This window comes from Cibotium barometz, chromosome 20, assembly GCF_041138505.1.
Source record: "Cibotium barometz isolate CiBa-2024 chromosome 20, ASM4113850v1, whole genome shotgun sequence".
NCBI lineage: Eukaryota > Viridiplantae > Streptophyta > Polypodiopsida > Cyatheales > Cibotiaceae > Cibotium > Cibotium barometz.
The window spans coordinates 58,299,826-58,321,959 of NC_141065.1; positions in this window are offsets into that span (position 1 = coordinate 58,299,826).

Consider the following 22,134-nt stretch of genomic DNA (forward strand, 5'->3'; position numbering starts at 1 on the left):
TAGGTCTCCACGACCTTAATCACAAGACGGTCAAAAATGCTTCCCCAGCATTCTTGACATAAAACAGTCATTCACAAACAGGTCACAAATACAGTTTCTATATTGAACTCTCGTTTTTCCACATTATCCCTCATCAGTCCACATTACTTATTCCACATTCCATTCATGTAAGATTCCTCCCCCACCCCCTTTTTGATGTCTAGTATCTTTCCCTGTAATCAATCCCTCTTCAAAAATATAAAGACCTTGTTTCTAACTATTTTAACCTAGAGAGAGAAAATATTCTAGAGAGAGAATATTCAGATTTTGAATATTTTTGGATAGAAAAATATCTCTTATAATTAAGATGAATTCCCCTGAAACAGAAATTTAAAAAGAATTTTCCATTGTGCAATTGGAATTAATTGGAAATGTGTATAAAGGACCTTAGCCTAAGGGTCTAGATTTTCAGAAATTTTTGGATTATGGTCCAATTAAGGTTCCTATGGGCCAATAGCATCAATCCATGTGTAGAGAGGAGATAAATCCAATTTGTAAAAGAAGATACCCAAAAATGAGTAAATGCTCACATAAGATGAAGAGTTGAAAATGTACAAGGTTTATTAGTAAAAAAATATGAGCAATATTAAAAATATGAGATATTTTGGGTATCCAAAAATGAGTAAATGCTCACATAAGATGAAGAGTTGAAAATGTACAAGGTTTATTAGTAAAAAACTATGAGCAATATTAAAAATATGAGATATTTTGGGTATAATGATTCCATTTTGACACATATGTAAGGAAGGGGAGTTCTTTAAAGCAGGTGCATATTTCACATAAGATGAAGAGTTGAAAATGTACAAGGTTTATTAGTAAAAAAACTATGACACATATTTAAGGAAGAGGAGTTCTTTAAAGGAGGTGCATATTTCACATACGATGAAGAGTTGAAAATGTACAAGGTTTATTAGTAAAAAACTATGAGCAATATCAAAAATATGAGATATTTGGGTATAATGATTCCATTTTGACACATATGTATGGAAGGGGAGTTCTTTAAAGGAGGTGCATATTTCACATGCTTGAATGAGTTTTAAACTCATAAAAATTGAGATATTTCATCTCTCCTCTCTCCTCATTCAAGTCTAGTTCCAAAAAGTTAGCTTAACTGACCTAAAAATGGTCAAAAATTGACCAAACTGATTTGGAAAATTCTAGAATCAGTTTGTTTGGTTAGGAGCTCAATTTTCCTATAAATAGAAGCCTACCTCTTGTTGAAAAATATATAGTGTTTACTCCACCTAAGCCAAGAACTGTGAATTCATTAATAATTCACTAGTTTTTGGAGCTTCCCTCTTTCTTCAATCCCCATTGGTGGCTCCATCAACATACTTAACCAATTGATTGGTTGGGGGCCTCTACCGTGAACAAAGAATCAAGCAATTTGTATGGTAATTAGTGAATTTTGATCATTTCTCAATGTTTCTCTCTTCTCAATCCCTCTCAAGCTTGAGAAGCTTAATTAGAATGGTTTTTGAATGTTATTGAAGTTAATTGATGAATGGTAGTGAAGAGTTACATAATTTGATGAATGCTATTGAAGTTAATTGATTAATGATAGTTAAGAATTACATAAATTTCTATTTATGCTTAATTCAAATGGTTTTTATGAAATTTCTCTCTCTCACTCAAGAAATGGTCATACTCATGACCCATTCTCAATCCAAATGAAGCTTTTCATAAAGTTTTTCCTTAATCCAAGATTAATCTATACTTGAGGTCAAATTAATGGCTTTTTTCTATGATTTTAGTTTATGTATTTCATGATTATTAATGATTCAATCCATTATGGATTATTGATCCAATTAGGGATCATTCTAATTAATTCTTAATGATAATCTTTATCCCTTAGAAAAAATTGAGATTTATCAATCATAGCAGCGGAGCTATGGCAAAATTTTTATAAAAATTATGCATAAAATAATTTCATTCAAAGCATGAAAAGAGGACTTCCTACCATATTCTAGGAATTATCATCCTAGATTAATTGAAGATATTTATAGAGAAATTTATTTTTATATTATGCATAATTGATTTTCATGCATAGAGGTATGCATAATAGATTATTATTTTAACATAAAAGTGTTACTTTTATCATAATTAGATTTCATGCATAGAGGTATGCATAAAAGATTATTATTTTAATGTAAAAGTGTTACTTTTAGCACAATTGAATTTCATGCATAGAAGTATGCATAAGAGTTGATTATTTTATTATAAAAGTGTTACTTTTATCACAATTGAATTTCATGCATAGAAGTGTGCATAAGAGTTGATTATTTTATTATAAAAGTGTTACTTTTATCATATTTGAATTTCATGCATAAAAGTATGCATAAAAGTTGATTATTTTATTATAAAAGTGTTACTTTTGTCATATTTGGATTTCATGCATAGATGTATGCATAAAAGATGATTATTTTATTGTAAAAGTGTTACTTTTATCATAATTGGATTTCATGCATAGAGGTATGCATAAAAGTTGATTATTTTATTATAAAAGTGTGACTTTTATTATATTTGAATTTCATGCATAAAGGTATGCATAAAAGTTGATTATTTTATTTTAAAAGTGTGACTTTTATTATATTTGGATTTCATGCATAGAGGTATGCATAAAAGATATTCTTTTATACTAAAAGTGTGATTTTCATCATAAATGGATTTCATACATAACTTAGATGCATAAGAGAAATTCTTTTATTCTAAAAGTGTAATTCCTACCAAATTGAATTTATGCATAAGAAGATGCATAAAAGATTGATTTTTACTTCGAAAGTATTAATCTCCTTAAATAGAATTTATGCATAAATAAATGTGTAAAGAAATCTTATATCAAATATAAGAATTCTCTTCTATTCTATAAATAGATATGAGATGTGATAGGATGTGATAAGAGGTGTATAAGATGTGACAAGAGGTGATAAGATGTTTATGAAATAAGTTATGAGGTGATAAGATGAATTAAGATTTGATAAGATGTGTATGGGATGAGGTAAGAAGTGTATGTGATAGGATAAGATGTATATGGGTTGTGATAGGGCGAGAATGGATGTGATGTAAAAGATTAGATGTGAAGGCATATGAGGTTATATGAATGGGAATGTGGAAATGGATGTATGTATGTGGATGTGTGGATGTGGAGATGGGAGTGTGTATGTGTGGATGTGGAGATGGGAGAGTGGATGTATGAATGTGGAAAGGGATGTATGCATGAAGATGTTTATGGATAGATGTGAATGTGGATGTAGATGTGGCTGTATAGATGTGAATGTGGAATGTGGATGTGGATGTATGTATGTATGTGGATGTAGATGTGGCTGTATAGATGTGAATGTGGAATGCGGATGTGGATGTATGTATGTATGTGGATGTAGATGTGGATGTATAGATGTGAATGGGAAGGTGGATGTGGATGTATGTGAATGTGGATGTAGATGTGGATGTATAGATGTGAATGTGGATGTAGATGTGGATGTATAGATGTGAATGGGAAGGTGGATGTGGATGTATGTGAATGTGGATGTAGATGTGGATGTATAGATGTGAATGTGGATGTAGATGTGACTGTATAGATGTGAATGTGGAATGTGGATGTGGATGTATGTATGTATGTGGATGTAGATGTGGATGTATAGATGTGAATGGGAATGTGGATGTGGATGTATGTATGTATGTGGATGTGGATGTATGAATGAAGACGTGATAGTAGATGTATGCATGTGGATGTGGATGTATGGATGTGGATATGGATGTGTATGTATGAATGTGGATGTATAAATGAGGATGTGAAAATGGGGTAAGCATGTAGATGTGGATGTATGGATGTGAATGTGGATGTGGATGTGGATGTGTATGTATGAATGTGGATATGGGATGTGGATGTATAAATGAGGATGTGAAAATGGAGGTAAGCATGTAGATGTGGATGTATGGATGTGAATGTGGATGTGGATGTGGATATGGATGTATGGATGTGAATGTGGATGTGGATGTGGATGTGGATGCATGGATGTGAATGTGGATGTGGATGTGGATGTATGGATGTGGATATGGATGTGAATATATGATATGTGATGTGAAGGAATCTGAAGTGAAGAGATGGAAAATGATGTGATTGGATGAGTACACATATAAATGGAATGTGGAATAAGTAATGTGGATTAATGAGGGATAATGTGGAAAAATGAGAGTTAATATAGAAATTGTATTTGTAAACTGTTTGTAAATGCTGTTTGTAAATGGCTGTTTTATGTCAAGAATGCTGGGGAAGCATTTTGACCGTCTTGTGATTAAGGTCGTGGAGATAAAGTTGTAACTGCTGACGGAGAGTCAATGGAGGACGTCTCGCGTAGCAAGGTCGACCGAGGTCTTGACCAGCCTCGGTTCGATTAAAATGGTGAGCTTCTGGTAGGGTGGATGAGGGACCAAGGAAGCGGCCTATGAGTGAAGCGCTAGGTCACCTGCGAAGGATCCTAGAGGGTGCTGACCATACGGTGCTCAGGCTCTGGGTCGCCTAGGATACCCACGCGTGCGTCGAGGAAGATATTGGAACAAGGAGTAAGAGTTGTTTTGTGAAACTGGGCATGGATCTGGTTGATTGACCTTGCTGGTCTTCAATGGATGAGTCCATGGCTCTTTATATGGATCTGTTGGTTGATCTTGCTGATCTTCAACGAGAGTCCATCTTGATTTTTATAAGTGATCATATTGTCGAGTATTATGGGCGAGGAACTATTGAAAAGGCCCCTGTGTGGACAGGTGGTGAGCGTTCTAGTTGCCAATGATGCCATAGATATTCTGATGAAGGAATGATGGGAAATTAAGAATCAACCAGATAAATTGGAAGATTGTGATCAGTGGTACTATGGTTTCATTAAAGGATTGTTTTAAAGTTAGCTGATGCTAAGAAAAAGGCAATTTCATATTGGGTGTGTAAGTGGTGTGGCTAGTTTTATGTTTGCATGAACTTCCGGCTAGGGGGCCTTGGAACTCTTTTCCTTGGTACCCGGGACAAAACCTAACTAAATTCCAAATTGGATCCCATCACTACAGTGGTTGGGCGGTTGGCTAACCCATGGGATCGGATGGGGTTAGGCTGGACTGATGGATCCGTAAATCGAGACTCAATTTCTGTTACTACGATAGATGAAGTAAATCCCGGATAGTAATTGTTCTATGGATAGGAATCAACGGCTGTGCCTCTTGATGGGGAAAAAAGCGTTGATCCCAATGATACAAGTGCAAGTTTCTTCCTTGATCTGACCGAGTACCCTTGTAGGTGCAGTCAGATCAGTTTGATCAGTAATGGTCTTGACTACGTTAGAGTAAAAAGTTATCCTGGTGGAACCGTCCGTGCTTTCCGGATAAAGGAAGTTTTTTTCGGGTTCGATTTTGGAAAAATCGACGGATTAGTCTCTTGTCTGGATATCCGTGGACGAGGTCCCAAGTGTGGGACCCCTGTCCTGCGTGAGAAGTGCTACTTCCGCTGCTAGTACCCCGAATCCGTTGCCCGGTGGGAACATGGATCTCACAATTCATATGTGTACTCATTCTCATCCAATCACATCATTTTCCATCTCATCACCTCAGATTCATTCACATCACATATCATATATTCACATCCCAATTCACGTCATCACATCTCATCCATTCACTCATATCGATGACACCTCATTTCACATACACATTCGCATTCATTATTCACATCCACATCTCATTCGCACATCCACATCCACATTCACATTCATACATCCACATCCACATCTCATTCGTACATCCACATCCACATTCACATTCATACATCCACATCCACATCCTCATTCACACATTCACATCCACATTCACATTCATACATCTATTTTCACATCCACATCCACATCCACATCCATACATCCATATCCACATTCCACATTCATACATCCACATCCACATCCACATCCACATCCGTACATTCCACATCCATACATCCATATCCACATCCACATCCACATTCACATTCATACATCCATTTTCACATCCACATCCACATCCACATCCACATCCATACATCCATATCCACATTCCACATTCATACATCCACATCCACATTCACATTCATACATCCATTCTCACATCCTCATTCATACATCCATATCCACATTCCACATTCATACATCCACTTTCACATCCTCATTCATACATCCATATCCACATTCCACATTCATACATCCATATCCACATTCCACGTTCATACATCCACATCCACATTCACATTCATACATCCACATCCACATTCATACATCCATATCCACATTCCACATTTATACATCCACATCCACATTCACATTCATACATCCACATCCACATCTCATTCGCACATCCACATCCACATTCATACATTCACATCCACATCTCATTCGCACATCCACATCCACATTCACATTCATACATCCACATCTCCTTCGTACATCCACATCCACATTCACATTCATACATCCACATCCACATCCTCATTCGCACATCCACATCCACATTCACATTCATACATCCATTTCCACATCCACATCCACATACATACATTCACATCCATATCTACATCCATACATCCATTTCCACATCCACATTCATTATTCACATCCATATCTACATACATACACCCATTTCCACATCCACATTCATACATTCACATCCATATCTACATCCATACTTCGTTCATTTTCATCTAACTGATTCATCCACATTCATACATTCACATCCATATCTACATCCATACTTCGTTCATTTTCATCTAACTGATTCATTTCACATCCTCATATCCATTTATAGAATACAAGAGAATTCTTATTTTTGATATAAGATTTCTTTACGCATCTATTTATTCATAAATTCAATTTTAAGGAGAATAACACTTTCAAAATAAAAATCAATCTTTTATGCATCTTCCTATGCATAAATTCATTTTAAATGAAAAGGACACTTTTGAATTAAAATTCAATCTTTTATGCTTCTTCTTATGCATAAAATAAAAATTGATGAAAATAACTCTTTTGAACTAAAAATAGATTTCTTTATGTATCTTTCTATGCATAAAATCAAAATTGATGAAAAAAACTCTTTTGAACTAAAAATAGATTTCTTTATGCATCTTTCTATGCATGAAATCAAAATTGATGAAAATAACTCTTTTGAACTAAAAAATAGATTTCTTTATGCATCTTTCTATGCATAAAATCAAAATTGATGAGAATAACACTTTTGGATTAAAATAAATTCTTTATGTATCTTTCCATGCATAAATCCAATTTAGAAGGAATTACGCTTTTAGAATAAATGAATTTCTTTTATGCATCTAATTTATGCATAAAATCATTTATGATGAAAATCACACTTTTAATATAAAAAAATATCTTTTATGCATATGTTTATGCATACAAATCATTTATGATGAAAATCACTCTTTTAATATAAAAGAATTTCTTTTATGCATCTAACTTATACATAAAATCATTTATGATAAAAATCACACTTTTAATATAAAAAATATCTTTTATGCATATGTTTATGCATAAAAGCAATTCATGATGAAAATCACTCTTTTAATATAAAGAATTTCTTTTATGCATCTATTTATGCATAAAAATCATTTATGATAAAAATCACACTTTTATAATCAAAATAACGATTTCAATATACTTCCTTCTATGCATGGAATTTAATTCTAAAGAAAGTAACACTTTTTATAATAAAATATTTTTAGTATGCATTTTCTTATACATAGGATGAAAATTAACACTTTAAGAATACATATACGATGGGAATTACTCTTTTTGAATAAAGAAAATTAAAACTTATTTTTCACAATTTTAGAAAATTTCACCATAACCTCCTTTGTATGGTTGACCATTTTTCAATTTTTAATTCTCTAAAATTAATTGGAAGTTCGTGAAGAGTATTTAAATCATTCTAATATCAAAGCAAAACGTTATGAAAAACTTGATTTTATCCATTAATCATTCATCTAGGATAAAGAATGGTTGGATTTACTAAAGAAGAGAGGGGAATGCCTTTTTTCAATGAGGCATAACATCATTTCATTTTAGAGAAGACAAAAATCATAAAAAACCATAAAATGAATAAAAAAAGATAGAATTTGCAACTTACAAAGGAATTTGAGAGCTTTCCTTTGGCTTGATGGTTTGAGGGATCTACTCTTGTTTTGAAACAAGAGTGGCCACCAGTCTTTAGAAGAGGGAAGGTTAAAAACTAATGAATTATGAGTAAATTCACAGTTTTTGGCTCTTGGGACAAGCAGGGTAACAGTGCAAAAAAACACTATTAAGCTTCAGCAAAGGGGGAGGCTTCTATTTGTAGGAAAAAGTGAGCTCCTAACCAAGCAAACTGATTCTAGAATTTTCTGGATCAGTTTGGTCAATTTTTGACCATTTTTAGGTCAGTTTAACTCACTTTTTGGATCTAGTTGAAACAGGAGAGAGGAGAGATAAAAATATCTTATTATTTGGGAATTTAAAACTCTCCCACACGTGTAAAATAGGTGCCTCCTTCATGAGGGAAATTTCCCCATACTAAGGTGTCAAAAATGCATCATTTCTTTTAAATATCTCTCTTTTTTATCTATTAACCTTGTCCTTAGTCAACACTTCATCTTATGTGAGTATTTACTCATTTTTGGGAGATTTTCCTTTTATTCTTCCATTTATCTGCTCTCTACATTTGGATAAATCTTATTGGTCCATAGAAACCTTAATTTAAAATTTCAGAAAAATCTTGACCCTCAGGATAAGGCCTCTTGAACAAATTATACTTGATTTCTAATGCACTTTCTGAAAATCTTTTTGAACTTATGTTTCGGGGGAACTTATTTTAATAAGAAGAGATATTTTTCCATCCAAAAATATTTAAAAACTGAATTACCACTCTCTAGAAGATTTTCTCTCTCTAGGCCAAAACTGGTAGAAACAAGATCTTTTATATTTCTGAAGAGAGATTTGACTAGAGATTAAATACATTTGAATTAAATACATTTGAATCTAGGAAAAAGGTCATTTCATATTGGGTGTATAAGTGGTGTGACTAGAGTTAAATTTGCTTGAAAATTCAGCTAGGAGGCCTGGGAACTCTTTTCCCTGGTACCCGGGACAAAACCTAACCAAATTCCTAATTGGATCCCATCACTACAGTGGTTGGGCGGTTGGCTAACCCATGGGACTGGATGGATGGCTGGACTGATGGATCCCTAAATCGAGACTCAATTTCTGTTTCGTTCGATAGATGAAGTAAATCCCAGACAAAAATTGTTCTATGGAAAAGAATCAATGGTTGTGCCTCTCAATGAGGAAGAAAGCATTGATCTCTATGATCCAAGTACAGTCTTTTTCCCTGATCTGACTATGGGACTTACAGGTTCGGTCAGATGAGCTCAGTTAGTTAAAGCTTTTGACTACGTTAGGTAAAAGTTATCCTGGTGGAATCGCCCGTGTTTTCCGGTCAAAGGAAGTTTTTTTCGGGTTTGGTTTTGGAAAAAGCGATGGATTAGTCTCTTGTCCGGATATCCGTTGGGCGAGGCCCCGAGTGTGGGACCCTGCCTCGCGCAAGAAGTGCTACTTTCCCTGAAATTGTTGCGCGGTGGGGATAGGGATCTTATAGTTGGTATCAGAGCTAATTGGCTAATGAGGATCAAGCGAGATGCCAAATATGTCAAAAATTTATCAAGAAGCACAAAAAGTTTATAATTGTGTGATAAAATTCATACAATTTGATATTCAAACTGAAATTCGTAAATTAGTATTTGGGTCTTCAAATGGAACTACCGCAATTGTATGGAATCCGTGACTTGCTTGAGGCCTAGACATGATAGTATTTACCTTATAATTCCAAGGACCGTGACTACCCGTATATACCGAGGGTATAACTGCAGCTCTTTACTGGCAGTATATACAAGTAAATCTAAGACTTGAAATTATAAGCATTAATACTATCCAGATGATGAATTCGAATGTGGTTGATATGATTTTAAATTTTGATTGAGAAATGATGAATTGATTTGGATTCTGATCCTGAAATTTGGTTGAAATGTAATAAGTTGAGCGAAACCGCAATGAGGATGAATGGGACGAGTCCCTGTGATGATGTTCTTAACTGGAATGACGTTAATGACTTCAGCCAATCACTATGATATTAGTGGATTATGCTGGCAGATTGCTACTATTAACTTTTGTCTAGTGAATCAAGTTAAGGGATGATAAATTAAAAACCTGAAAAATTGAAATCCCCATGGAGGACTGTTCAAATGGAAAAAATTAGTCTGATGGACCATTTTTGTGTTAAAGATATGAATGAGATATTCTGAATGAATTGTTAACTGATAATGCATTCTATATGAGTATCTTTATCCCTTGATTCTGTGGGGAGCCGACCTATTCAGAGAACCCCGGAATCAGTTGAATCAAAAATTGAATTGAATCATAAATAAAGAGACTTAACAAGAATTTTCGTATTGATAGGAACATGGATCGAGGTCGTCGTGGTATAAATGTTAACCCCCAACTCGTTGAAGAAGAGCTCGACCACCTAGATGTTCGTAAAACTCTTCATAGTTCACAGCCTAGATCTTTCAAGGGAGAAGGGGAAAACTTGGGCGAGGCTGTGGAGAAGTGGATCGAATCAATGGAAGAATACTTCGATGTCACCGGGTACAATGAGAAGAGCAAAATGGCTCTTGCAAGGCTGAAGATAGTGGAGACAGCTAGAGTGGCATGGAGAAACCACTGCGAGACAAACCGTTTCGACCGAAATACCCAAACCTGGACTGATCTCAAAATTTACCTAAGGACAAGGTTCTGTCCTCTCGGCTTTTTAGAAACAAAGATGAACGAAATAGAGTTAACCTAGGGGAGTAGAACTATTGAAGCATATCACCAAGGATTTGCCCTCCTCCTCAAATACTCGCCTCCGTTGGATGAAGAATAGTTGATGGCCAGGTTCATTCGGGGATTAAACGAACCTTTGAATATCCTGGTGAAGAATGCCAAGCCAGTTTCCATGGCTGAAGCAGTTCGGATGGCGAAGGATTTTGCCAAAGCCTTTGATGTCAAAGTCCCGCCAAAGCCAGTTTCCATGGCTGAAGCAGTTCGGATGGCGAAGGATTTTGCCAAAGCCTTTGATGTCAAAGTCCCGCCAAAGCCAGCACCATCACCTTTCAAAAGGTTTTTATTCCCAGAAGGTGATTCCAACCTTCCTCCGCCTAAGAGACATCAGGGTCAAACCCAAGATATGGGAAGTTCCAAAATGGAAGAAATGTCCTTTTCCCGAAACTCAAATCCCTAGATTTCAACTTCAGAAGTTCCACCCTTGAACAAGAGAGTGAAATGCTATAACTGTTAAGGATTTGGACATCGCAATATGGATTGCCCAACTCCTTTTGGATCAAGGTTTTCAGGGCAGGGAAATTAGGGATCAAGATTCCAGACTCCAGCCCCTTCCTTCCAGAGTAATCAGGGTTCTATCCGCCAAAATCACGGAAATCCCAGAGGTAGACCCTCTATCCAACTTGCAGTTTCAATCCAAGGTAATGCAAGACCTCCACTGTAAGATCCCTGTTCCCACCGAGCAACAGATTCGGGATACTAGTAGCGGAAGTAGCACTTCTTGCGCGGGACAGGGGTCCCACATTCGGGGCCTCACCCACGGATATCCGGATAAGAGACTAATCCGTCGGTTGTTCCAAAACCGAACCCGAAAAAAACTTCCTTTACCGGAAAGCACGGGCGATTCCACCAGGATAACTTTTTACTGTAGTCAAGATCATTTCTGATCGAGCTGATCCAATTACATCTATAAGATACTTGGTCAAATCAAGGGAGAAACTTGCACTTGGATCATTGGGATCAACGCTTTTTTCCCCATTCTAGAGGCATAGCCGTTGATTCCTATCCATAGAATAGTTACTGTCCGGGATTTATTTTATCTATCGTAAAAACAAAAGTTTGAGTCTCGATTTACGAATCCATCAGTCCAGCCTAACCCCATCCAGTCCCATGGGTTAGCCAACCGCCCAACCACTGTAGTGATGGGATCCAATTAAGAATTTAGGTTTTGTCCCGGGTACCAAGGAAAAGAGTTCCAAGGCCCCCTAGCCGGATGTTCATACAAAATAAAACTAGTCACACCACTCACACACCCAATATGAAATTGCCTTTTCACAGATCCAACCAGTTTTAAACAATCCTTTAATAAAACCATAGTATCACTGATCACAATCTTCCAATTTATCCGGTTGATTCTTAAATTTTCCCATCATTCCTTCATCAGAGTATCTATGGCATCATTGGCAACTAGGACGCTCACCACCTGTCCACACACAGGGGCCGTTTCCTAATCCCTAGCCCATAATACTCGGCAATATAATCTTTTATCAAGATGGACTCTCGTTGAAGATCAGCAAGATCAACCAACAGATCCATATAAAGAGCCATGGACTCATCCATTGAAGACCAGCAAGGTCAATCAACCAGATCCATGCCCGATTTCAGAAAACAACTCCTACTCTTGTTCCAATATCTTCCTCGACGCACGCGTGGGTATCCTAGGCGACCCAGAGCCCGAGCACCGTATGGTCAGCACCCTCTAGGATCCTTCGCAGGTGACCTAGCGCTTCACTCATAGGCCGCTTCCTTGGCCCCTCATCCACCGTACCGGAAGCTCACCATTTTAATCGCACCGAGGCTGGTCAAGACCTCGGCCGACCTTGCTACGCGAGACGTCCTTCATTGACTCTCCGTCAGCAGTTGCAACATTATCAGTTAGGTCTCCACGACCTTAATCACAAGATGGTCACAATGCTCCCCCAGCAATCTTGACATAAAACAGTCATTTACAAACAGCATTTACAAACAGTTTACAATACAGTTTCTATTTTTACTTTCATTTTTCCACATTATCCCTCATCAATCCACATTACTTATTCCATATTCCATTTATATGTATACTCATCCCATCACATCATTTTCCATCTCAACACGTCATATTCCTTCACATCACATATCGTATATTCACATCCATACATATATCCACACCCACATCCACATTCACATCCATACATCCACATCTACATCCATACATCTATTTGCACATCCACATCTACATCCATACATCATTTTCCATCTCAACACTTCATATTCCTTCACATCACATATCATATATTCACATCCATACATATATCCACATCCACATCCACATTCACATCCACACATCCACATCTACATCCATACATCTATTTTCACATCCACATCTACATGCACATTCATGCATCCACATCCATACATCCACATCTACATGCACATTCACATCCATACATCCACATCTATATGCGTACATTCTCATCTACATGCATACATCCACATCTCTATGCATACATCCACATCCACATTCACATCCTCCTCATACATCTACATCTACATGCATACATCCACCTCCACATTCACATCCACATCTATACATCTACATCTACATGCATACATCTACATCTCCATTCACATCTACATCTATACATCTACATCTACATGCATCCATCCACCTCCACATCCACATCTACATCTATACATCTACGTCTACATGTAAACATCCACATCTCCATGCATAATAAAATTCTTTTAATTAATATAGGATGATAGTTCCTAGAATATGGTAGAAAGTCCTCTTTTTATGCTTTGAATGAATTTATTTTATGCGTAATTTCTATAAAAATTTTACCATAGCTCCGCTACTATGACTGATAAATCTCAATTTTTTCTAAGGGATAAAGCTTATCATTAAGGAAATAATTAGAATGGTCTCTAATTGGATCATCAATCCATAATGGATTGAATCATCATTATACATAAACTAAAAGCATAGAAAAAAGCCATTAATTTGGCCTCAAGCATAGCTTAAACTTGGATTAAGGAAAAGCCTTATGAAAAGCTTCATTTGGATTGAAAAGGGTCATGAGTATGACCATTTCTTAAGTGAGAGAGAGAAAAACCATTAGAATTAAATATAAATAGAATTTTATGTAATTCTTTACTATCATTAATTAATTAACTTCAATAGCATTTCAAAAACCATACCAATTAAGCTTCTCAAGCTTGAGAGGGGTTGAGAAGAGAGAATCATTGAGAAATTATAGAAAAGATCATAATTCACTATACTTATCTTATAATTTGCTTGATTCTTTGTTCACGGTAAAGGCCCCCAACCAATCAATTGGTTTAGTATGTTGATGGAGCCACCAATGGGGATTGAAGAAAGAGAGAAGTATCAAAAACTAGTGAATTATTAAAGAATTCACAGTTCTTGGCTTAGGTGGAGTAGAGTAACAATGCATAAGACACTATATCTACATAAAGAATTCATAGTTCTTGGCTTAGGTGGAGTAGAGTAACAATGCATAAGACACTATATCTACATAAAGAATTCATAGTTCTTGGCTTAGGTGGAGTAGAGTAACAATGCATAAGACACTATATTTTTTTCAACAAGGGAAGGCTTCTATTTATAGGAAAATTTGAGCTCCTAACCAAACAAACCGATTCTAGAATTTTCCAAGTCAGTTTGGTCACTTTTTGACCATTTTTAGGTCAGTTAAGCTAACTTTTTGGAACTAGACTTGAATGAGGAGAGAGGAGAGATAAAATATCTCAATTTTTATGAGTTTAAAACTTATTCAAGCATGTGAAATATGAACCTCCTTTAAAGAACTCCCCTTCCTTACATATGTGTCATAATGGAATCATTTTAATATTGCTCATAGTTTTTTATTAATAAACCTTGTACATTTTCAACTCTTCATCTTATGTGAAATATGCACCTCCTTTAAAGAACTCCCCTTCCTTACATATGTGTCATAATGGAATCATTTTAATATTGCTCATAGTTTTTTACTAATAAACCTTGTACATTTTCAACTCTTCATTTTATGTGAGCATTTAAGGGACTCCCCTTCCTTACATATGTGTCATAATAAAATCATTATTCCCAAAATATCTCATATTTTTAATATTGCTCATAGTTTTTTACTAATAAACCTTGTACATTTTCAACTCTTCATCTTATGTGAGCATTTAAGGGACTCCCCTTCCTTACATATGTGTCATAATAAAATCATTATTCCCAAAATATCTCATATTTTTAATATTGCTCATAGTTTTTTACTAATAAACCTTGTACATTTTCAACTCTTCATCTTATGTGAGCATTTACTCATTTTTGGGTATCTTCTTTTTACAATTTGGATTTATCTCCTCCCTACACATGGATTGATGCTATTGGCCCATAGGAACCTTAATTGGACCATAATCCAAAAATTTCTGAAAAACTAGACCCTTAGACTAAGGTTCTTTATACCTATTTCCAATTAATTCCAATTGCACATTGGAAAATTCTTTTTGAATTTCTATTTCAGGGAAATTTATTTTAATAAGATGAGTTATTTTTCTATCCAAAAATATTCATAATCTGAATATTCTCTCTCTAGAATAATTTTCTCTCTCTAGGCTAAAACAGTTAGAAACAAGGTCTTTATATTTCTGAAGAGGGATTGATTACAGGGGAAGATACTAGACATCAAAAAGGTTTTGGGGAGGAATCTTACATCCACCTCAGAATAGAGGAAGTCAAAGAGAGTTGTTCCCAAATCGGTCGTCCACTTCCAAGGCAGTAACGCTGGAAGTGATTGAAGAAGAAGAAGAAGATGAAAGAGATCATACTCCACCTGCAAGATGAGGACATCTCACATTTTTTAAGTGGAGTAGAATGTAAGATTCCTCCCCAGCCTCTCAGGATGTCAAGATGGAATCCTCATTGAAGATCAGCAAGATCAACCAACAGATCCATATAAGAGGGCTATGGACTCATCAATTGAGGACCAGCAAGGTCAATCAACCAGATCCATACTCGGTTTTAGAAAACAACTCTTACTCCTTGTTCCAATATCTTCCACGACGCACGTGTGGGTATCTTCGGCGACCCAAAGCCCGAGCACCGCATGGTCAGCACCCTCTAGGATCCTTCGCTAGCGCTTCACTCATAGACCGCTTCCTTGCTCCCTCATCCACCGTACCCGAAGCTCACCATTTAAATCAAACTGAGGCTAGTCAAGACCTCGGCCGACCTTGCTACGCAAGACGTCCTCCATTAGGTCTCCACGACCTTAATCACAAGACGGTCAAAAATGCTTCCCTAGCATTCTTGACCTAAAACAGTCATTTACAAACAGGTCACAAATACAGTTTCTATATTGAACTCTCGTCTTTCCACATTATCTCTCATCAGTCCACATTACTTATTCCACATTCCATTCATGTGTACTCATTCTCATTCAATCACATCATTTTCCATCTCATCACCTCAGATTCATTCACATCACATATCATATATTCACATCCCAATTCACATGTCATCACATCTCATCCATTCACTCATATCGACGACACATCATTTCACATACACATTCTCATTCATTATTCACATCCACATTCACATTAATACATCCACATTCACATTTATACATCCACATCTCATTCGCACATCCACATCCACATCCTCATTCGCACATTTATTCACATCCACATCTCATTCGCACATCCACATCCACATTCACATTCATACATCCACATTCACATTTATACATCCACATCCACATCTCATTTGCACATCCACATTCACATTCATACATCCACATCCACATTCATACATCCACATCCACATCTCATTCGTACATCCACATCCACATTCACATTCATACATCCACATCCACATCCTCAATCGCACATCCACATCCACATTCACATTCATACATCCACATCCACATCCACATTCACATTCATACATCCATTTTCACATCCACATCCACATCCATACATCCATATCCACATTCCACATTCATACATCCACATCCATATTCACATTCATACATCCATTTTTACATCCTCATTCATACATCGATATCCACATTCCACATTCATACATCCACTTTCACATCCTCATTCATACATCCATATCCACATTCCACATTCATACATCCATATCCACATTGCACATTCATACATCCACATCCACATTCACATTCATACACCCACATTCACATTCATACATCCACATCCACATCTCATTCGCACATCCACATTCACATTCATACATCCACATCCACATCCTCATTTGCACATCCACATCCACATTCACATTCATATATCCATTTTCACATCCATGTTGGATATGATAATTCAGCTATGTAGATTGATCAAAACATATTCAAGGTGGATCAAAGCTTGTACAAAACATCATGAATATGAGGGACAAAAAACTGGTATATGCAGAAAATTGCTTTGAGATTAACACAAGAAGACACTAATTATGATTAGGTATGAACCAAACTTACGTAATCACTTTATCACACGACTTGTATCTTATTTAGAGACTCCTCTACCCTATTTTTAGTTGCATGAGTTGCATGAACCATATGCACCAACCATTTGTAAGCTTTACACCAACCACTGACCACTAGCCTAACAACCACACATTAAATTGGACTAAGGAGTTGGGATTACATTTATCCAACCATCCCCCCTTAAGACCAACTTCTTACAAGAACATGAACAAGACTAACATACCTCCTTGACACAACAACCACATACATGACATAATTTAAAAAGCATACTCATCATCTACATCTTTTATACTAAGACTAGAACAAAGATTTGTTTCCTCCTGTTGGTTGACTTCTTCAACCACATGTGCCTTTGCTAGCTTTTTATCCTTTTGGTAGCACTTTGAGGATGGATTATTTGTCTTTCCACAATACTCACAAGGATGTTTGGAGAAAAATTCCTTAGTAAGATGATTTGTACGACCACAAATAGTACACTTCTTCTTTGCCGATGTCGAAGTAATAGTATATGCATTTAAAGGATCTATCACATCCTTTGTAATTTTCTTGTCTTCTTCCTGAGCAAAGAATTTATGATACTTTCCAAGGAAGGGACTGGCTCATTCTCTTTAAGTACCGTCACAATTTGCCTAAAGTTTGAAGGTAAACTTTGAAGCAATATAGCAATAGCATCTTCTTCAGGAACAAGAGACTTAACATAAACCAATTGTGTCATTAAGCTCTTCAACCTGTTAATCACAACAACTGTTAAATTTTCATTACTCTCCATGGTTAGATCAAAGAGTTGCATCTTCAAACTGATTTTGGAATGCTTTGCCTTTGCACCAAAAGTACGTTCTAGTAATTCCCAAGCTTCCATGGCTGACTCAACATTATCAATATAATGAATAAAATCATCTTCTAAAGTAGTAATGATAATACCAAGTGCTTGCTCATCTTTTGCTTGAAGTGCAGTCGTTGTAGCTCTTGTAACAGTAGAAATACCTACTTCATCTTCAGTAAGTGGCTTGACCGTACTCCACAGATTTTTCTTCATGAGGTAACCCTTCCCCTTGATTTGCCAGGTATGAAACCCAGTTTCGTTAACCCAGTTTCGTTGAATTTGTCAGGAAATTTGGAGCTCATGATGATGAAATATGATGCTTGATGTTGATAACTTGCTCATATAGATGATTTAAGCCCAAATAATAAAAATATCATCAATATAAATCAAAATAAGAATCACCATGTTGTTGGAGCAAAAAAGGCAAAAAATAGGCGACTGGAAAAACGACGTGTACAGCTGCTCCGGTGAACCAAATACTTCAAGATGTGGTATGCTCAATCCTCAAATGATGGACTTGAAGCACCTAAGAGGAATTAGGCTAATTTGTAGAGACGACGGCGAATAAATGCGATGAGTAGAAAACGGCCTGTTTGGATGGTGATGAGAAATTCGCGATCCGTGGAGGAGCATGCGTGGGAGCAAAGCAAGAGATCTACATCAAAAGATTGGAGTATAATCACCTCAGATGCAAGCATGGAAGCAATCTACAGCATGTTGTCCAAACAGAGAAAAATTGGCTATGGTGATTAAGAGATAGATTAGGGTTTTTTGCTAATTAACTAAACCTAATTAGGTCATGCTCTGATACCAAATGTTGGATATGATAATTCAGCTATGAAGATTGATCATATTCAAGGTGGATCAAAGCTTGTACAAAACATCATGAATATGAGGGACAAAAAACTGGTATATGCAAAAAATTGCTTTGAGATTAACATAAGAAGACACTAATTATGATTAGGCATGAACCAAACTTACATAATCACTTGATTACGACTTGTATCTTATTTATTAGAGACTCCTCTACCCTATTTTTAGTTGCATGAGTTGCATGAACCATACGCACCAACCATTTGTAGGCTTTACACACCAACCACCAACTGACCACTAGCCTAACAACCACACATTCAATTGGACTAAGGAGTTGGGATTACATTTATCCAACAATCGCATCCACATCCATACATTCACATCCATATCTACATCCATACATCCATTTCCACATCCACATTCATTCATTCACATCCATATCTACATCCATACATCCATTTCCACATCCACATTCATTCATTCACATCCATATCTACATCTATACATCCATTTCCATATCCACATTCATACATTCACATCCATATCTACATCCATACTTCGTTCATTTTCATCTAACTGATTCATTTCACATCCTCATATCCATTTATAGAATACAAGAGAATTCTTATTTTTGATATAAGATTTCTTTACGCATCTATTTATGCATAAATTCCATTTGAAGCATAATAACACTTTCGAAATAATAATCAATCTTTTATGCATCTTCCTATGCATAAATTCATTTTAAATGAAAATGACACTTTTGAATTAAAATTCAATCTTCTATGCTTCTTCTTATGCATAAAATAAAAATTGATGAAAATAACTCTTTTGAACTAAAAATAGATTTCTTTATGTATCTTTCTATGCATAAAATCAAAATTGATGAAAAAAACTCTTTTGAACTAAAAATAGATTTCTTTATGCATCTTTCTATGCATGAAATCAAAATTGATGAAAATAACTCTTTTGAACTAAAAAATAGATTTCTTTATGCATCTTTCTATGCATAAAATCAAACTTGATGAGAATAACACTTTTGGATTAAAATAAATTCTTTATGTATCTTTCCATGCATAAATCTAATTTAGTAGGAATTACGCTTTTAGAATAAATGAATTTCTTTTATGCATCTAATTTATGCATAAAATCATTTATGATAAAAATCACACTTTTAATATAAAAAAATATCTTTTATGCATACAAATCATTTATGATGAAAATCACTCTTTGAATATACAAAGAATCTCTTTTATGCATCTAATTTATGCATAAAATCATTTATGATGAAAATCACACTTTTAATATAAAAAATATCTTTCATGCATATGTTTATGCATAAATCTATTTATGATGAAAATCACTCTTTTAATATAAAGAATTTCTTTTATGCATCTATTTATGCATAAAAATCATTTATGATGAAAATCACACTTTTATAATCAAAATAACAATTTCAATATACTTCCTTCTATGCATGGAATTTAATTCTAAAGAAAGAAATAATTTTTTAATAAAATATTATTAGTATGTATTTTCTTATACCTAGGATAAAAATTAATACTTTAAGAATACATATACGATGGGAATTACTCTTTTTGAATAAAGAAAATTAAAACTTATTTTTCACAATTTTAGAAAATTTCACCATAACCTCCTTTGTATGGCTGACCATTTTTCAATTTTTAATTCTCTAAAATTAATTGAAAGATCGCCAAGAGTATTTAAATCATTCTAATGTAAACATTTTCTACTTATCAAAGTGAAACATTATGAAAAACTTGATTTTATCCATTAATCATTCATCTAGGATAAAGAATGGTTGGATTTACTAAAGAAGAGAGGGGAATGCATTTTTTCAATGAGGCATAACATCATTTCATTTTAGAGAAGACAAAAATCATAAAAAACCATAAAAATGAATAGAAAAAGATAGAATTTCCAACTTACAAAGGAATTTGAGAGCTTTCCTTTGTCTTGATGGTTTGAGGGATCTACTCTTGTTTTGAAACAAGAGTGGCCACCAGTCTTTAGAAGAGGGAAGGTCAAAAACTAATGAATTATGAGTAAATTCACAGTTTTGGGCTCTTGGGACAAGCAGGGTAACAGTGCAAAAAAACACTATTAAGCTTCAGCAAAGGGGGAGGCTTCTATTTGTAGGAAAAAGTGAGCTCCTAACCAAGCAAACTGATTCTAGAATTTTCTGGATCAGTTTGGTCAATTTTTGACCATTTTAAGGTCAGTTTAACTAACTTTTTGGATCTAGTTGAAACAGGAGAGAGGAGAGATAAAAATATCTCATTATTTGGGAGTTTAAAACTCTCTTACACATGTGAAATAGGAGCCTCCTTCATGAGGGAAATTTCCCCATACTGAGGTGTCAAAAATGCATCATTTCTTTTAAATATCTCTCTTTTTTAACTATTAACCTTGTCCTTAGTCAACTCTTCATCTTATGTGAGTATTTACTCATTTTTGGGGGATTTTCCTTTTATTCTTCCATTTATCTCCTCTCTACATTTGGATAAATCTTATTGGTCCATAGGAACCTTAATTTAAAATTTTAAAAAAATCTTGACCCTCAGGATAAGGCCTCTTGAACAAATTATACTTGATTTCTAATGCACCTTTCTGAAAAATCTTAACTTCTATTTCGGGGGAACTTATTTTAATAAGAAGAGATATTTTTCCATCCAAAAATATTTAAAAATTAAATTATCACTCTCTAGAAGATTTTCTCTCTCTAGGCCAAAATTGGTAGAAACGAGATCTTTTATATTTCTGAAGAGGGATTTGACTATAGGGGAAGATACTGGACATCCTGAGAGGCTGGGGAGGAATCTTACAAAAGGTATACTCATTGGCTTACACCTTGTCATCCCATATCTTGCCAATATATCCAATGCATATTGGCGTTGCACTAACCATGTTCTTGCATGGTCTTGATCACCTCAATCCTAAGAAAATATCTCAATTCACCCAGATCTTTCATATCAAATTGACCATTTAATGCCTTCTTGACATGTATAACATC